Source organism: Lissotriton vulgaris, chromosome 4_1, assembly GCF_964263255.1.
Source record: "Lissotriton vulgaris chromosome 4_1, aLisVul1.2, whole genome shotgun sequence".
NCBI classification, from domain to species: domain Eukaryota; kingdom Metazoa; phylum Chordata; class Amphibia; order Caudata; family Salamandridae; genus Lissotriton; species Lissotriton vulgaris.
Window position 1 is genome coordinate 1,301,171,971 of NC_141691.1, and position 19,464 is coordinate 1,301,191,434.

Here is a 19,464-nt window from a genome sequence, read left to right on the forward strand (position 1 = left end):
TGTATTCATCCAATCCTTCAAGCAGCATTTGATCCAAGGTGATAAACAGTCAAAAATGAGACACAAGAAAAATTAATCTTTTTACAAACAATTAAACTTGGCCTGTACAGGGATCGAACCTGTGACCTTGGCGTTTTTAGCACCACGCTCTAACCATCTGAGCTAACAGGCCGTTTTGCACAAACTCCTGGAAGTCCAGCATATGAAGAAGTGCTAATGATAGTTAACCCGGGAGATTTGGAAAGCTTAATTTCAGAGGTGTACCATGAAGGTATAAATATAAATTATCAACATGAAGAAACTAATATGACTTTAGAAAAATGACAATACAAAAAAGATTTTCATACTTAGTGTTAGAACTTAGAACCATTAATGTTTTTTCCATGTGTTTTAGCAATAAATAACAATTCATCACCTATATGCAATTGATTCATCTAATCATTGTGTCAGATTCCCCCCCGAAGGAAATATAGACATACAAATGATACTGAAGAAAATACATCTATTTTCAACATTAAAGGAGCATCAAGTATTGGCTTAGAGACTGATTGAAAGTATGTTCTTGGCATTGTTAACTTTATGCTCTAAAGACTAAACTAATAGGCTCAATAAATATATAGCATACTATTGAAGAAATAGCAGATGATGAAGTGCTACCGATTGTTAACCCGGGATAGTTGGAAAGCTTATATTCAGCTGTTTACATTCATACTATATTTATATTTCATCAACAAGACAAAACAAAAATGACCTCAATAAATTGCAATAAATAAGAGATTTAGTTACTTGGCGTTAGAACTTAGAACCATTAATAGATATTCCAGGAGCTTTCAGAATAATAATTAATTCTACAACTATATCAAATGCATTCATCCAATCCTTCAAGCAGCGTTTGATCCATGGTGATAAACAGTCAAAAATGAGACACAAGAAAAATTAATCTTTTTTCAAACAATTAAACTTGGCCTGTACAGGGATCGAACCTGTGACCTTGGCGTTATTAGCACCACGCTCTAACCATCTGAGCTAACAGGCCGTTTTGCACAAATTCCTGGAAGTCCAGCATATGAAGAAGTGCTAATGATAGTTAACCCGGGAGATTTGGAAAGCTTAATTTCAGAGGTGTACCATGAAGTTATAAATATAAATTATCAACATGAAGAAACTAATATGACTTTAGAAAAATTACAATACAAAAGAGATTTTCATACTTAGTGTTAGAACTTAGAACCATTAATGTTTTTTCCATGTGTTTTAGCAATAAATAACAATTCATCACCTATATGCAATTGATTCATCTAATCATTCTATCAGCTTCCCCCTCAAAGGAAATATAGACATACACATTATACAGAAGAAAATACATCTATTTTCAACATTAAAGGAGCATCAAGTATTGGCTTGGAGACTGATTGAAAGTATGTCCTTGGCCTTTTTAACTTTATGCTCTACAGACTAAACTAATAGGCTCAATAAATACATAGCATACTATTGAAGAAATAGCAGATGATGAAGTGCTACCGATTGTTAATCCGGGATAGTTGGAAAGCTTATATTCAGCTGTTTACATTCATACTATCTTTATATTTCATCAACAAGACAAAACAAAAATGACCTCAATAAATTGCAATAAATAAGAGATTTAGTTACTTGGCGTTAGAACTTAGAGCCATTAATAGATATTTCTTTTTTTTTTTTTTTTATTTGAACCAAGCCAGTACATTGGATACACAACATTTCATAATAAGAAACAACGAAACAAATGAAAAGAAGGAACCAGAAGAAGAATAATAGAAAAAATAAAAAAAAGAAAATACATAAATAAATAAAAGAAAAACAAAACTATAGGTGTATATCCACCCACATAGAAAGTTACAAAAGCAGGAGGAACTAGTATCGGTACAATGAGGCATGAATAAAAGGTTTACAGCAAAACAGAGAGAAACATTTTTAACTAACTCTCATGATAGGATTTAAGCCTTCCCGCCATCGCAATATAGGATCCCAAATAGCCTCGCCCAGTTTCTTAGCTTTCAATCCTCTGGTAGCATATATCGATGTCTCGTAGTTACAAACCGCTAGGAAGCGAGCTAGCAACATTTGGAAAGTAGGGGGGGCAGAATCTTTCCAACAAGCTGAGATAATTATTCTCAGTATAGCCGTACCAATAAAAACGAGTCTTTTTTCGTTTCTGGTAAGTGTTAAGGACGCATCAAAACCCATTAAATATAAGCAGTCAGATTCGGGTAGTCTATGCCCGAATATAACCAACCAATAATCTGCAATCATACTTTTTACTAAATCAAGCTTACCACAACTACTAAACATGTGAATATTATCAGCCGGACCTGTTGCACATCTAGGACAAAGGTCATTTTCTCTTTTCCCCCAGGTAAATAATTTATGTGGGGTATAATACAAACTAAACAAAGTTTTATATAGCTGGGCTTTAAGATTGCTGGACATGAGCAGGCGATTAGATAGTTCTATACATTTATACAGATCAACATCAGGATTTTCAAGTTTCACCACCCAGTTCAATTCTGTTTTCTCTAGATCATCTCGAATTTCGCACATGAGGGTATCATAAAGGGTGCCGATTCTTGTATTAGGTCTATTCAGCAGCTCAAATAGTTGAATAGTGGAGAAATCTAGAGTTACAGCATTAGATTTAAGTTTAGTATATAATTGAGCATACTTCAGAAAATCTCCGTTGGGCAGATTATATTTCGCTTTTAAGTCAGAAAAGGAGGTTTCAGTCCCATTAATCAAAAAATCGTGAACCGTTAAGATACCCATAAGTTTCCATCTTCTAGCTGTAGCATCTAACCCAATGTTAGAGGTGATAAAGGAATGCCACAAAGGTGTATATCTGGTGAGCTTACTAATTTGCATGTGTTTGAGGATTTTCTTCCAAACTTTAAAGGCATTAGTGATAGTTGAAAATTGTCGAAATTGTCTATAATAGGAGGTATCTGTGTAGCGAAGAAACAGGCCGTCAGCATTACTCCCCAAAAGTAGCTCATAGATGGAAGGAATGGAGTCAATTACGCTGTGGCCACACTCGTTGTTAGTTTTAATCAGAGGGGTAAAGATCTGCATAAAGGCAGACCAATGATACATAATTGTGTTAGGGATAGCTAGACCTCCTCTATCTAATGGTAAGGACAATAATTTATGAGACCTCCTGATCTTGCCATTTTGCCAGATGAACTTTGACATAAGTGAGTTTATTGTTTTCAAAATCTTATCGTCAATGGCTAAGGGGATAGCCCTAAATAAATAAAGGAATCTAGGTAAGACATTCATTTTTAAGAAGTTAGCTCTCCCTATAATAGTAAGGTATAGGCTGTTCACGCGATCAAGATCCTTTTTAATTCTATCTAGGAGAGGGTCGAAATTAGTTTTAACAATAGTTTTAACGTCTGGACTAATCATAACTCCCAGATATGTGGCATTATTCGTCACCCTGGGGTCATTGCAGATTATGTTGTTGGTGCAAATAATTAAAGTTTTCCCTTTATTAAGGGAATACCCAGAGAATTTACCATATTCGGTGGTAAGGTTTTCAATGGCGATAATAGCCTCAGAAGGATCAGGAGTGACAATAGCTATGTCGTCTGCGTAAGCCAATACTTTTGTTTGGTATTGTCCACAGACCACGGGTTTAATTAAACGAGACTCTAAGAATTTTAAAATTAAAGGATTGATATATAATGCAAATAATATAGGGGAGCAAGGACACCCCTGTCTAGTGCCCCTAGATATGTTGATCTGATCAGAAACTGCTCCGGGTAGTTGAATCTTAGCTTTAGGGGAATAATACATGCTTTTAATTGATTTTATAAATTTGGGGCCAAAATTAAGGTGAGACATAACCGCCCATAGAAAAGACCAAGAAACGCGATCAAAGGCCTTTTCGGCATCTAACAGAATCATTGACATACGGCCGCCCGTAGCAGACATGGAATCAAACAAAGTAATGACTCTGTTAATATGGTTGGTAGTACCTTTCCCTGGGATGAAACCATGTTGCCACGGGGAGACCAAATGTTCAATGACCCTGCTCAACCTGACAGCCATCACCTTGGCGTATAATTTAGAGTCCGAATTAATTAATGAGATTGGACGGTAAGAGGTAACTAGTTCTGGAGGTTTTCCCTTCTTTGGAAAGACGACAATATTAGCTTCGTTCCAAGATTTGGGAGGTATCCCGTTGAATTGAATGCCTAAAAATAAATCATGAAGAAGCGGCCCTAGCTGGTGAGACAGGATTTTATATAAGTCCATAGGAATTTTATCGGGGCCTGCGGCCTTACTGGAGGCCATAAGTGATAGGGCAGTGAACACCTCCTCTATTGTAATTTCTTTTTCCAGGTCTCTACGAGAAACATCATCAAGACGTTTTCCAGCATTTGGAAAATTAAGTAAATTATGTAGATAAGTAGAGGAGTCACTTTCGGTATACATGGCATCTTCAGAATATAGTTTCTGGTAATATAATTGGAATTGTTTGGCAATGTCATCAGTTTGGGTATAAACCTGTCCGCTGTCCTGAATAGAAATAATATTTTTGGAAGTAATCTTCTGCCGAGTGCGCAATGCTAATTGTCTACCGACTTTTTCTCCACTCTCATAAACGTCCTTTCTGTGTACTCTATACGTTTGAGCTGCGTTCTGACTAAGATTGTAGTTAAGATCTGTTTTTAAGGCGATAACCTGATACATCTCCTGTTTAGCATCCAGACCTCTTGCTATTTGTACTATATGTTGTTGCTCAGCGATCTCTAAAGCTTGCATCTTTAAGTTAAAATCTTTAAGTATCTGCTTTCTGGCATAATTCTGAAAGCTAATGGTTTCACCTCTAAGGGAGGCTTTAAAGCTATCCCATACTACATTCCTCGATGCGCTAAATCGATTAGCCTCAAAGAATTGCGTAGTCCAAAGTTTTATATGAGAGATATATTGGGAATTGGCCAGCAGTTTGCGGTCAAATGTCCAATATCTGCGTTGACTAGTGGGGTTGGGTATATTTGTTAAGAAAATGAGGGAATTATGATCTGAAATGATCTTTGGGTATTTGCTAATTGAGGAGTGTGTTAGAAATTCATGTGATACGAAGAAATAATCAATCCTGACGTGTTTTTGATGGGGGTGCGAGAAATAAGTATACCCAGGGTCATCTTTATTAGAATAATTCCAAAAATCAACTAACCCTAAACTACTGGTCAGCCTGGCAAGTGCCTTAAAGACCTTGGGTTTTCGACCTGTGTAACTCTGCTGAAATGGAGTTACATCATGTTGTACTTTAAGAGATATGTTGAGATCCCCACAGATAATAAGTGGGCCTTGCCAAGTTGGAAGCTCTGTCTCAAGAAAATCAAGAACAGCTGGGTCGTCTTGATTGGAACCGTAGATAGTGCAGATTGAAATTCCCGAGGTCAGTTTAGCCACCGCCCACCTACCGTTCGAATCTGACATATGCCGAACTGCTATCCCAAGATGAGATTTTGCCAGAATCGCTACACCTCTTATATTTGAAGTTTGTGATGAAGTTGTTAAAACATTGTAGCCTCTTAATCTCAATATAGATCTTTTAACCCAGGGTATGTGCGTCTCCTGAAGACATAGGACATCGACAGGGTTTAATCGAACAAGCTCAGCCAAAAGAGAACGTTTACTGGCAGTCAGTAGCCCCCCTACATTCAGTGTTTGGACCGTAAGCTTACCCATTATCAACACTGTGTGTTTGCTGACGTGTAATACCTGTGCATATTTGATTATAGAAACTATCTTTAGGCATCTTCTGTTTAGATTTTATTTTATAATAGTTCATAGAAACTATGTATCCTTTTCTCTGGCCTGGTTCATTTTTTTTTGTTTTTAATACACCCCCCCTCTGAACCCCCCGCCCTTCCCTACCCTCCCTACCCAACCCTCCCCCCACAAACCCCCCCCAAAACAAGAGGCATTCAGACTCAACCAGAGTCTGGGTGATGAGGAGCAGAGCGATACCTGAGCTACCACTTAATGTTAACAGACTATATAGAATCCAACCAGGATCACGTAGAATTGGAGCAAGCCTAGTATAACATTGAAAACTAACAACAACTCTACGAGATGAAGGCCTTAAAGTTGCACTGCTCTAATCTATTTACTGTAACCCATCTAGGTAAACTTTGGCCTTAATCTCCGAGGTAAAAAAGACAGTCTGTCCAGCATGTATAATTTTTAATTTGGCAGGATTGTTGAGATAGGCTTGGGCTCCTTTATCCTGAAAAGGCTTGATCAATGAACGTAAGCGCCATCTTCGCTCTACAGTAGCATGACAGAAATCAGGCCTAGTGAAAAAAGAGCAATCTTTGAACTTCAATTTGCGATCCGGTCTAGCTTTCTCTGCAATAATCTGCCGCAACAAAAAAATCCCAAAATAAACTAAGATGGCACGTGGGTAGGCACCAGGTTTAGAGGGAATTTTAAAAGGGACTCGATGTGCACGTTGTATCTCCAAGTCTAAGTTCCATTCCTTAAGTTCAGGCATTGTGTCTCTAAACAACTGCACTACAAATGACCGAATGTTCTCGCCCTCAATTTTTTCAGGAACTCCCAAAATACGTAGATTGCTGCGGCGTTGTCGATTCTCGAAATCCTCGAGCTTCCATTTCATATCTGATAGTTCAGCGTCTTGTAATTTGATTTTTTCAGTGTTAACCATCACCTCGTTCTCATTAGAGAGCACTCTTGATTCAATCTCAGTTACTCTCTCTCCGAATGCAGTACAGGTCTTAGTAAGCTTTCTGACAACCCCCTGGACCTTACGTAGCGCTGCTCTAGATTATTTGCTTTCAAGGGTAGTCTCTTCTCTGTGGGCTGCAATCGCTTTCAAAATGGTCTCCACTGCTGCCGTAGAAGAGAGCTCGTGAGACTCCAGATGATGAGAGTCCTGAGCAGGGGAGAGAGACAGCTTCGGTGGAAGCTGGTAGCCCTCTGTGCGTCTAAGTAGCGGTCTGGAGTTTGCGCCTGGTTTTGTGAGGACAGTATTAGTTTTGGTATGAGCGTGATCCTCATTGATGCCTTCAGAAGAGCTACAAATGTATTCTGATTCCTGTCCCTCCTCTAAATCAGAAGAGAGCTCGGGGTCTGATTCGGAGTCGAGTTCTAGTGAGCCATCCGTTTCAATCTCAACCCCTGCTTCATCAGAAAATGAATAGAATTCAGAAGGTTCTTTATCCCCTTCTGTAGTTATGCGTACTTCTTGCGCTACGGTGACTAGAGTCTCAAGATCAGGGATAGCAGGGGGTAGAGAAGGCTCTAGAGCTACATTTAGCAAGCTGGGATTAATTAATACAGTGCTCGTGCTGGAATTCGTTGAAGTAAGGACTGGCATAGAGACGTTTATATCCTCCGAATGTGTCAGGACTGGGCCCTTATCTTGAATGAATGGCTCATCTAGAAGCTCTCCCCCCAAAATATTGGCACTTTCACCTGAAAAGGACATACAGAGCTCCACAACATCTTGTTCATTTTGTTCGCTCGGATCCAATCTTAGAGAGTTAGAGGAGCCCCCCAGTTCATTCCTAGCGGTATTAGCCACATCCATCACAGTCAAAGAAACAGAGCCAGTACTCACAGTTTGTGTGATCGGTTGAGAAGGTGGAGGTGGTGAAATGGAGAGCTGAGCTGCTGTTCCCTGTTGAAAAGGTGAATTGACAATCAAGGGGACCATTCCCGGTGGGAGTAGTTGATAGATTTATATTAATAGATCCTTGTTTGCGCCTCAGTAGTTCAATAACTGATCCCCCTGGAGAACGCTGGGTTAGGGGGGTCAGTTTCCTTCTGGCAGCAAGAGCCTCGTGTCTCGGGGATCCCTCTGAAGGTAAAGGCTTCTTTGTTTTGCCCTTGCGACGCCCAGCTACAGCAGAAACATCTTCAGATCCAGCTCCTTCCTTTCGAGTCCGTTCCGATTCTTCTCTGACTGTTCGTGCTGCCTTAGCAAGCCTTGCACGAGCGGCAGCCGAGGAGACAGCTGAGGCCGTCTTTGGGGGCATTTCGGATCGTTCCTGATCAAAGTTAGTGAAAAACCAGTCATGCAATAACTCTCCACGCGTTACCAATTCTGGCTGGGCTGCAGCAGGCAGACAGCCGATGAGAGAGATTTCCTGAGTGTTCACAGGGCGAGCTAGCACGCAGGAGACAAGGTGAGCCCAGAGCGTGTTTACAGGTAAAGCGATGCAGAGGGATTTAAAGCAGGCGTGTTTGTTGCAAGTAACAAAAGAACTCTGCTGTGCCACTGCAGCACAAAACACGCAGATTGAAAAGTCATTCAGGGGCTCATTTAGCATGGTACTCTTTTGAATTAATTGCTGAAACTTCGGTGCGTTTTTTTTTTTAAACGTTGCAACTTAACAGAGCAATAGCAATAGCTTGTGCCGAGGAAAGTGAGGAGTTCTTCCGTGGTGAGAAACTAATCCATAGATGAAAAGAAAAAAAAAATCGCCGAAATCGCGGTAGAAATCGTAGTGATCCAAAACGGGCTTCTGGAGCTCAGGTACGCTGCTGCTGCTAGCGGTTAGGTCAAACCGCCATCTTGCCTCACTCCTCGCATATTAATTGCCATTAATAGATATTTCAGGAGCTTTCAGAATAATAATTAATTCTACAACTATATCAAATGTATTCATCCAATCCTTCAAGCAGCGTTTGATCCAAGGTGATAAACAGTCAAAAATGAGACACAAGAAAAATTTATCTTTTTACAAACAATTAAACTTGGCCTGTACAGGGATCGAAGCTGTGACCTTGGCGTTATTAGCACCAAGCTCTAACCATCTGAGCTAACAGGCCATTTTGCACAAATTACTGGAAGTCCAGCATATGAAGAAGTGCTAATGATAGTTAACCCGGGAGATTTGGAAAGCTTAATTTCAGAGGTTTACCATGAAGTTATAAATATATAATATCAACATGAAGAAACTTATATGACTTTAAAAAAATTACAATACAAAAGAGATTTTCATACTTAGTGTTAGAACTTAGAACCATTAATGTTTTTTCCATGTGTTTTAGCAATACATAACAATTCATCACCTATATGCAATTGATTCATTTAATCATTCTATCAGCTTCCCCTCAAAGGAAATATAGAGATACACATGATACAGAAGAAAATACATCTATTTTCAACATTAAAGGAGCATCAAGTATTGGCTTGGAGACGGATTGAAAGTATGTCCTTGGCATTTTTAACTTTATGCTCTGAAGACTAAACTAATAGGCTCACTAAATATATAGCATACTATTGAAGAAATAGCAGATGATGAAGTGCTACTGATTGTTAACCCGGGATAGTTGGAAAGCTTATATTCAGCTGTTTACATTCATACTATTTTTATATTTCATCAACAAGACAAAACAAAAATGACCTCAATAAATTGCAATAAATAAGAGATTTAGTTACTTGGTGTTAGAACTTAGAACAATTAATAGATATTCCAGGAGCTTTCAGAATAATAATTAATTCTACAACTATATCAAATGTATTCATCCAATCCTTCAAGCATCGTTTGATCCAAGGTGATAAACAGTCAAAAATGAGACACAAGAAAAATTAATCTTTTTTCAAACAATCAAACTTGGCCTGTACAGGGATCGAACCTGTGACCTTGGCGTTATAGCACCACGCTCTAACCATTTGAGCTAACAGGCCGGTCTGCACAAATTCCTGGAAGTCCAGCATATGAAGAAGTGCTAATGATAGTTAACCCGGGAGATTTGGAAAGCTTGATTTCGGAGGTTTACCATGAAGTTATAAATATATAATATCAACATGAAGAAACTAATATGACTTTAGAAAATTACAATACAAAAGAGATGTTCATACTTAGTGTTAGAACTTAGAGCCATTATTGTTTTTTCCATGTGTTTTAGCAATAAATAACAATTCATCACCTATATGCAATTGATTCATCTAATCATTGTGTCAGCTTCCCCTCGAAGGAAATATAGACATACAAATGATACTGAAGAAAATACATCTATTTTCAACATTAAAGGAGCATCAAGTATTGGCTTAGAGACTGATTGAAAGTATGTTCTTGGAATTGTTAACTTTATGCTCTAAAGACTAAACTAATAGGCTCAATAAATATATAGCATACTATTGAAGAAATAGCAGATGATGAAGTGCTACCGATTGTTAACCCGGGATAGTTGGAAAGCTTATGTTCAGCTGTTTACATTCATACTATCTTTATATTTCATCAACAAGACAAAACAAAAATGACCTCAATAAATTGCAATAAATAAGAGATTTAGTTACTTGGCGTTAGAACTTAGAACCATTAATAGATATTCCAGGAGCTTTCATAATAATAAATAATTCTACAACTATATCAAATGCATTCCTCCAATCCTTCAAGCAGCGTTTGATCCAAGGTGATAAACAGTCAAAAATGAGACACAAGAAAAATTAATCTTTTTTCAAACAATTAAACTTGGCCTTTACAGGGATCGAACCTGTGACCTTGGCGTTATTAGCACCACGCTCTAACCATCTGAGCTAACAGACCATTTTGCACAAATTTCTGGAAGTCCAGCATATGAAGAAGTGCTAATGATAGTTAACCCGGGAGATTTGGAAAGCTTAATTTCGGAGGTTTACCATGAAGTTATAAATATATAATATCAACATGAAGAAACTAATATGACTTTAGAAAAATTACAATACAAAAGAGATTTTCATACTTAGTGTTAGAACTTAGAGCCATTAATGTTTTTTCCATGTGTTTTAGCAATAAATAACAATTCATCACCTATATGCAATTGATTCATCTAATCATTTTATCAGCTTCCCCTCAAAGGAAATATAGAGATACACATGATACAGAAGAAAATACATCTATTTTCAACATTAAAGGAGCATCAAGTATTGGCTTGGAGGCTGATTGAAAGTATGTCCCTGGCATTTTTAACTTTATGCTCTAAAGACTAAACTAATAGGCTCACTAAATATATAGCATACTATTGAAGAAATAGCAGATGATGAAGTGCTACTGATTGTTAACCCGGGATAGTTGGAAAGCTTATATTCAGCTGTTTACATTCATACTATCTTTATATTTCATCAACAAAACAAAACAAAAATGACCTCAATAAATTGCAATAAATAAGAGATTTAGTTACTTGGCGTTAGAACTTAGAACCAATCATAGATATTCCAGGAGCTTTCAGAATAATAATTAATTCTACAACTATATCAAATGTATTCATCCAATCCTTTAAGTAGCTTTTGATCCAAGGTGATAAACAGTCAAAAATGAGACACGAGAAAAATTAATCTTTTTACAAACAATTAAACTTAGCCTGTACAGGGATCGAACCTGTGACCTTGGCGTTATTAGCACCACGCTCTAATCATCTGAGCTAACAGGCCGTTTTGCACAAATTCCTGGAAGTCCAGCATATGAAGAAGTGCTGATGATAGTTAACCCAGAAGATTTGGAAAGCTTAATTTCAGAGGTTTACCATGAAGTTATACTTATATAATATCAACATGAAGAAACTAATATGACTTTAAAAAATTACAATACAAAAGAGATTTCCATACTTAGTGTTAGAACTTAGGACCATTAATGTTTCTTCCATGTGTTTTAGCAATAAATAACAATTCATCACCTATATGCAATTGATTCATCTAATCATTGTGTCAGCTTCCCCTCGAAGGAAATATAGACATACAAATGATACTGAAGAAAATACATCTATTTTCAACATTAAAGGAGCATCAAGTATTGGCTTAGAGACTGATTGAAAGTATGTCCTTGGCATTGTTAACTTTATGCTCTTAAAACTAAACTAATAGGCTCAATAAATATATAGCATACTATTGAAGAAATAGCAGATGATGAAGTGCTACCGATTGTTAACCCGGGATAGTTGGAAAGCTTATATTCAGCTGTTTACATTCATACTATCTTTATATTTCATCAACAAGACAAAACAAAAATGACCTCAATAAATTGCAATAAATAAGAGATTTAGTTACTTGGCGTTAGAACTTAGAACCATTAATAGATATTCCAGGAGCTTTCATAATAATAATTAATTCTACAACTATATCAAATGCATTCATCCAATCCTTCAAGCAGCGTTTGATCCAAGGTGATAAACAGTCAAAAATTAGACACAAGAAAAATTAATCTTTTTTCAAACAATTAAACTTGGCCTGTACAGGGATCGAACCTGTGACCTTGGCGTTATTAGCACCACGGTCTAACCATCTGAGCTAACAGGCCATTTTGCACAAATTCCTGGAAGTCCAGCATATGAAGAAGTGCTAATGATAGTTAACCCGGGAGATTTGGAAAGCTTAATTTCAGTGGTTTACCATGAAGTTATAAATATATAATATCAACATGAAGAAACTAATATGACTTTAAAAAAATTACAATACAAAAGAGATTTTCATACTTAGTGTTAGAACTTAGAACCATTAATGTTTTTTCCATGTGTTTTAGCAATAAATAACAATTCATCACCTATATGCAATTGATTCATTTAATCATTTAATCATTCTATCAGCTTCCCCTCAAAGGAAATATAGAGATACACATGATACAGAAGAAAATACATCTATTTTCAACATTAAAGGAGCATCAAGTATTGGCTTGGAGACTGATTGAAAGTATGTCCCTGGCATTTTTAACTTTATGCTCTAAAGACTAAACTAATAGGCTCACTAAATATATAGCATACTATTGAAGAAATAGCAGATGATGAAGTGCTACTGATTGTTAACCCGGGATAGTTGGAAAGCTTATATTCAGCTGTTTACATTCATACTATCTTTATATTTCATCAACAAGACAAAACAAAAATGACCTCAATAAATTGCAATAAATAAGAGATTTAGTTACTTGGCGTTAGAACTTAGAACCAATTATAGATATTCCAGGAGCTTTCAGAATGATAATTAATTCTACAACTATATCAAATGTATTCATCCAATCCTTCAAGTAGCTTTTGATCCAAGGTGATAAACAGTCAAAAATGAGACACAAGAAAAATGTATCTTTTTACAAACAATTAAACTTGGCCTGTACGGGGATCGAACCTGTGACCTTGGCGTTATTAGCACCTCGCTCTAACCATCTGAGCTAACAGGCCGTTTTGCACATAATCCTGGAAGTCCAGCATATGAAGAAGTGCTAATGATAGTTAACCCGGGAGATTTGGAAAGCTTAATTTCAGAGGTTTACCATGAAGTTATAAATATACAATATCAACATGAAGAAACTAATATGACTTTAAAAAAATTACAATACAAAAGACATTTTCATACTTAGTGTTAGAACTTAGAACCATTAATGTTTTTCCATGTGTTTTAGCAATAAATAACAATTCATCACCTATATGCAATTGAATAATCTAATCATTCTATCAGCTTCCCCTCAAAGGAAATATAGACATACACATGATACAGAAGAAAATACATCTATTTTCAACATTAAAGGAGCATCAAGTATTGGCTTGGAGACTGATTGAAAGTATGTCCTTGGCATTTTTAACATTATGCTCTAAAGACTAAACTAATAGGCTCAATAAATATATAGCATACTATTGAAGAAATAGCAGATGATGAAGTTCTACCGATTGTTAACCCGGGATAGTTGAAAAGCTTATATTCAGCTGTTTACATTCATACTATCTTTATATTTCATCAACAAGACAAAACAAAAATGACCTCAATGAATTGCAATAAATAAGAGATTTAGTTACTTGGCGTTAGAACTTAGAACCATTAATAGATATTCCAGGAGCTTTCAGAATAATAATTAATTCTACAACTATATCAAATGTATTCATCCAATCCTTCAAGCAGCATTTGATCCAAGGTGATAAACAGTCAAAAATGAGACACAAGAAAAATTAATCTTTTTACAAACAATTAAACTTGGCCTGTACAGGGATCGAACCTGTGACCTTGGCGTTATTAGCACCACGCTCTAACCATCTGAGCTAACAGGCCGTTTTGCACAATTTCATGGAAGTCCAGCATATGAAGAAGTGCTAATGATAGTTAACCCGGGAGATTTGGAAAGCTTAATTTCAGAGGTGTACCATGAAGTTATAAATATAAATTATCAACATGAAGAAACTAATATGACTTTAGAAAAATTACAATACAAAAGAGATTTTCATACTTAGTGTTAGAACTTAGAACCATTAATGTTTTTTCCATGTGTTTTAGCAATAAATAACAATTCATCACCTATATGCAATTGATTGATCTAATCATTCTATTAGCTTCCCCTCAAAGGAAATATAGACATACACATTATACAGAAGAAAATACATCTATTTTCAACATTAAAGGAGCATCAAGTATTGGCTTGGAGACTGATTGAAAGTATGTCCTTGGCATTTTTAACTTTATGCTCTACAGACTAAACTAATAGGCTCAATAAATACATAGCATACTATTGAAGAAATAGCAGATGATGAAGTGCTACCGATTGTTAACCCGGGATATTTGGAAAGCTTATATTCAGCTGTTTACATTCCTACTATCTTTATATTTCATCAACAAGACTAAACAAAAATGACCTCAATAAATTGCAATAAATAAGAGATTTAGTTACTTGGCGTTAGAATTTAGAACCATTAATAGATATTTCAGGAGCTTTCAGAATAATAATTAATTCTACAACTATATCAAATGTATTCATCCAATCCTTCAAGCAGCGTTTGATCCAAGGTGATAAACAGTCAAAAATGAGACACAAGAAAAATTAACCTTTTTACAAACAATTAAACTTGGCCTGTACAGGGATCGAACCTGTGACCTTGGCGTTATTAGCACCACGCTCTAACCATCTGAGCTAACAGGCCATTTTGCACAAATTACTGGAAGTCCAGCATATGAAGAAGTGCTAATGATAGTTAACCCGGGAGATTTGGAAAGCTTAATTTCAGAGGTTTACCATGAAGTTATAAATATATAATATCAACATGAAGAAACTTATATGACTTTAAAAAAATTAGAATACAAAAGAGATTTTCATACTTAGTGTTAGAACTTAGAACCATTAATGTTTTTTCCATGTGTTTTAGCAATAAATAACAATTCATCACCTATATGCAATTGATACATTTAATCATTCTATCAGCTTCCCCTCAAAGGAAATATAGAGATACACATGATACAGAAGAAAATACATCTATTTTCAACATTAAAGGAGCATCAAGTATTGGCTTAGAGACTGATTGAAAGTATGTTCTTGGCATTGTTAACTTTATGCTCTAAAGACTAAACTAATAGGCTCAATAAATATATAGCATACTATTGAAGTAATAGCAGATGATGAAGTGCTACCGATTGTTAACCCGGGATAGTTGGAAAGCTTATATTCAGCTGTTTACATTCATACTATCTTTATATTTCATCAACAAGACAAAACAAAAATGACCTCAATAAATTGCAATAAATAAGAGATTTAGTTACTTGGCGTTAGAACTTAGAACCATTAATAGATATTCCAGGAGCTTTCAGAATAATAATTAATTCTACAACTATATCAAATGCATTCATCCAATCCTTCAAGCAGCGTTTGATCCAAGGTGATAAACAGTCAAAAATGAGACACAAGAAAAATTAATCTTTTTTCAAACAATTAAACTTGGCCTGTACAGGGATCGAACCTGTGACCTTGGCGTTATTAGCACCACGCTCTAACCATCTGAGCTAACAGGCCATTTTGCACAAATTCCTGGAAGTCCAGCATATGAAGAAGTGCTAATGATAGTTAACCGGGGGAGATTTGGAAAGCTTAATTTCGGAGGTTTACCATGAAGTTATAAATATATAATATCAACATGAAGAAACTAATATGACTTTAGAAAAATTACAATACAAAAGAGATTTTCATACTTAGTGTTAGAACTTAGAGCCATTAATGTTTTTTCCATGTGTTTTAGCAATAAATAACAATTCATCACCTATATGCAATTGATTCATCTAATCATTGTGTCAGCTTCCCCTCGAAGGAAATATAGACATACAAATGATACTGAAGAAAATACATCTATTTTCGACATTAAAGGAGCATCAAGTATTGGCTTAGAGACTGATTGAAAGTATGTTCTTGGCATTGTTAACTTTATGCTCTAAAGACTAAACTAATAGGCTCAATAAATATATAGCATACTATTGAAGAAATAGCAGATGATGAAGTGCTACCGATTGTTAACCCGGGATAGTTGGAAAGCTTATATTCAGCTGTTTACATTCATACTATCTTTATATTTCATCAACAAGACAAAACAAAAATGACCTCAATAAATTGCAATAAATAAGAGATTTAGTTACTTGGCGTTAGAACTTAGAACCATTAATAGATATTTCAGGAGCTTTCAGAATAATAATTAATTCTACAACTATATCAAATGCATTCATCCAATCCTTCAAGCAGCGTTTGATCCAAGGTGATAAACAGTCAAAAATGAGACACAAGAAAAATTAATCTTTTTACAAACAATTAAACTTGGCCTGTACTGGGATCGAACCTGTGACCTTGGCGTTATTAGCACCACGCGCTAACCATCTGAGCTAACAGGCCATTTTGCACAAATTCCTGGAAGTCCAGCCTATGAAGAACTGCTAATGATAGTTAACCCGGGAGATTTGGAAAGCTTAATTTCAGAGGTGTACCATAAAGTTATAAATATAAATTATCAACATGAAGAAACTAATATGACTTTAGAAAAATTACAATACAAAAGAGATTTTCATACTTAGTGTTAGAACTTAGAACCATTAATGTTTTTTCCATGTGTTTTAGCAATGAATAACAATTCATCACCTATATGCAATTGATTGATCTAATCATTCTATTAGCTTCCCCTCAAAGGAAATATAGACATACAAATTATACAGAAGAAAATACATCTATTTTCAACATTAAAGGAGCATCAAGTATTGGCTTGGAGACTGATTGAAAGTATGTCCTTGGCATTTTTAACTTTATGCTCTACAGACTAAACTAATAGGCTCAATAAATACATAGCATACTATTGAAGAAATAGCAGATGATGAAGTGCTACCGATTGTTAACCCGGGATATTTGGAAAGCTTATATTCAGCTGTTTACATTCATACTATCTTTATATTTCATCAACAAGACAAAAAAAAAATGACCTCAATAAATTGCAATAAATAAGAGATTTAGTTACTTGGCGTTAGAATTTAGAACCATTAATAGATATTTCAGGAGCTTTCAGAATAATAATTAATTCTACAACTATATCAAATGTATTCATCCAATCCTTCAAGCAGCGCTTGATCCAAGGTGATAAACAGTCAAAAATGAGACACAAGAAAAATTAACCTTTTTACAAACAATTAAACTTGGCCTGTACAGGGATCGAACCTGTGACCTTGGCGTTATTAGCACCACGCTCTAACCATCTGAGCTAACAGGCCATTTTGCACAAATTACTGGAAGTCCAGCATATGAAGAAGTGCTAATGATAGTTAACCCGGGAGATTTGGAAAGCTTAATTTCGGAGGTTTAGCATGAAGTTATAAATATATAATATCAACATGAAGAAACTAATATGACTTTAGAAAAATTACAAAACAAAAGAGATTTTCATACTTAGTGTTAGAACTTAGAGCCATTAATGTTTTTTCCATGTGTTTTAGCAATAAATAACAATTCATCACCTATATGCAATTGATTCATCTAATCATTGTGTCAGCTTCCCCTCGAAGGAAATATAGACATACAAACGATACTGAAGAAAATACATCTATTTTCAACATTAAAGGAGCATCAAGTATTGGCTTAGAGACTGATTGAAAGTATGTTCTTGGCATTGTTAACTTTATGCTCTAAAGACTAAACTAATAGGCTCAATAAATATATAGCATACTATTGAAGAAATAGCAGATGATGAAGTGCTACCGATTGTTAACCCGGGATAGTTGGAAAGCTTATATTCAGCTGTTTACATTCATACTATCTTTATATTTCATCAACAAGACAAAACAAAAATGACCTCAATAAATTGCAATAAATAAGAGATTTAGTTACTTGGCGTTAGAACTTAGAACCATTAATAGATATTCCAGGAGCTTTCAGAATAATAATTAATTCTACAACTATATCAAATGCATTCATCCAATCCTTCAAGCAGCGTTTGATCCAAGGTGATAAACAGTCAAAAATGAGACACAAGAAAAATTAATCTTTTTTCAAACAATTAAACTTGGCCTGTACAGGGATCGAACCTGTGACCTTGGCGTTATTAGCACCACGCTCTAACCATCTGAGCTAACAGGCCATTTTGCACAAATTCCTGGAAGTCCAGCATATGAAGAAGTGCTAATGACAGTTAACCCGGGAGATTTGGAAAGCTTAATTTCGGAGGTGTACCATGAAGTTATAAATATAAATTATCAACATGAAGAAACTAATATGACTTTAGAAAAATTACAATACAAAAGAGATTTTCATACTTAGTGTTAGAACTTAGAACCATTAATGTTTTTTCCATGTGTTTTAGCAATAAATAACAATTCATCACCTATATGCAATTGATTCATCTAATCATTCTATCAGCTTCCCCTCAAAGGAAATATAGACATACACATTATACAGAAGAAAATACATCTATTTTCAACATTAAAGGAGCATCACTTATTGGCTTGGAGACTGATTGAAAGTATGTCCTTGGCATTTTTAACTTTATGCTCTAAAGACTAAACTGATAGGCTCACTAAATATATAGCATACTATTGAAGAAATAGCAGATGATGAAGTGCTACTGATTGTTAACCCGGGATAGTTGGAAAGCTTATATTCAGCTGTTTACATTCATACTATCTTTATATTTCATCAACAAGACAAAACAAAAATGACCTCAATAAATTGCAATAAATAAGAGATTTAGTTACTTGGCGTTAGAACTTGGAACCAATTATAGATATTCCAGGAGCTTTCAGAATGATAATTAATTCTACAACTATATCAAATGTATTCATCCAATTCTTCAAGTAGCTTTTGATCCAAGGTGATAAACAGTCAAAAATGAGACACAAGAAAAATGTATCTTTTTACAAACAATTAAACTTGGCCTGTACAGGGATCGGACCTGTTACCTTGGCGTTATTAGCACCACGCTCTAACCATCTGAGCTAACAGGCCATTTTGCACAAATTCCTGGAAGTCCAGCATATGAAGAAGTGCTAATGATAGTTAACCCGGGAGATTTGGAAAGCTTAATTTCAGAGGTGTACCATGAAGTTATAAATATAAATTATCAACATGAAGAAACTAATATGACTTTAGAAAAATTACAATACAAAAGAGATTTTCATACTTAGTGTTAGAACTTAGAACCATTAATGTTTTTTCCATGTGTTTTAGCAATAAATAACAATTCATCACCTATATGCAATTGATT

The 19,464-nt window shown here is 35.5% G+C and overlaps 7 non-coding genes across 7 annotated transcripts; all 7 read right to left on the reverse strand.

Annotated features, from left to right (window-relative positions):
- Window positions 1-98: 98 nt before the first annotated feature.
- On the reverse strand, window positions 99-172 carry TRNAF-AAA (transfer RNA phenylalanine (anticodon AAA)). Its single transcript has one exon. It is a non-coding gene; the product is annotated as a tRNA-Phe (tRNA).
- Window positions 173-962: 790 nt separating this feature from the next.
- Window positions 963-1,036, reverse strand: TRNAI-AAU (transfer RNA isoleucine (anticodon AAU)). The gene has a single exon. It is a non-coding gene; the product is annotated as a tRNA-Ile (tRNA).
- Window positions 1,037-13,952: 12,916 nt separating this feature from the next.
- Window positions 13,953-14,026, reverse strand: TRNAI-AAU (transfer RNA isoleucine (anticodon AAU)). Its single transcript has one exon. It is a non-coding gene; the product is annotated as a tRNA-Ile (tRNA).
- Window positions 14,027-14,815: 789 nt separating this feature from the next.
- On the reverse strand, window positions 14,816-14,889 carry TRNAI-AAU (transfer RNA isoleucine (anticodon AAU)). The gene has a single exon. It is a non-coding gene; the product is annotated as a tRNA-Ile (tRNA).
- Window positions 14,890-15,678: 789 nt separating this feature from the next.
- TRNAI-AAU (transfer RNA isoleucine (anticodon AAU)) lies at window positions 15,679-15,752 on the reverse strand. Its single transcript has one exon. It is a non-coding gene; the product is annotated as a tRNA-Ile (tRNA).
- Window positions 15,753-17,405: 1,653 nt separating this feature from the next.
- Window positions 17,406-17,479, reverse strand: TRNAI-AAU (transfer RNA isoleucine (anticodon AAU)). Its single transcript has one exon. It is a non-coding gene; the product is annotated as a tRNA-Ile (tRNA).
- Window positions 17,480-18,268: 789 nt separating this feature from the next.
- Window positions 18,269-18,342, reverse strand: TRNAI-AAU (transfer RNA isoleucine (anticodon AAU)). Its single transcript has one exon. It is a non-coding gene; the product is annotated as a tRNA-Ile (tRNA).
- Between the last annotated feature and the right edge of the window lie 1,122 nt (window positions 18,343-19,464).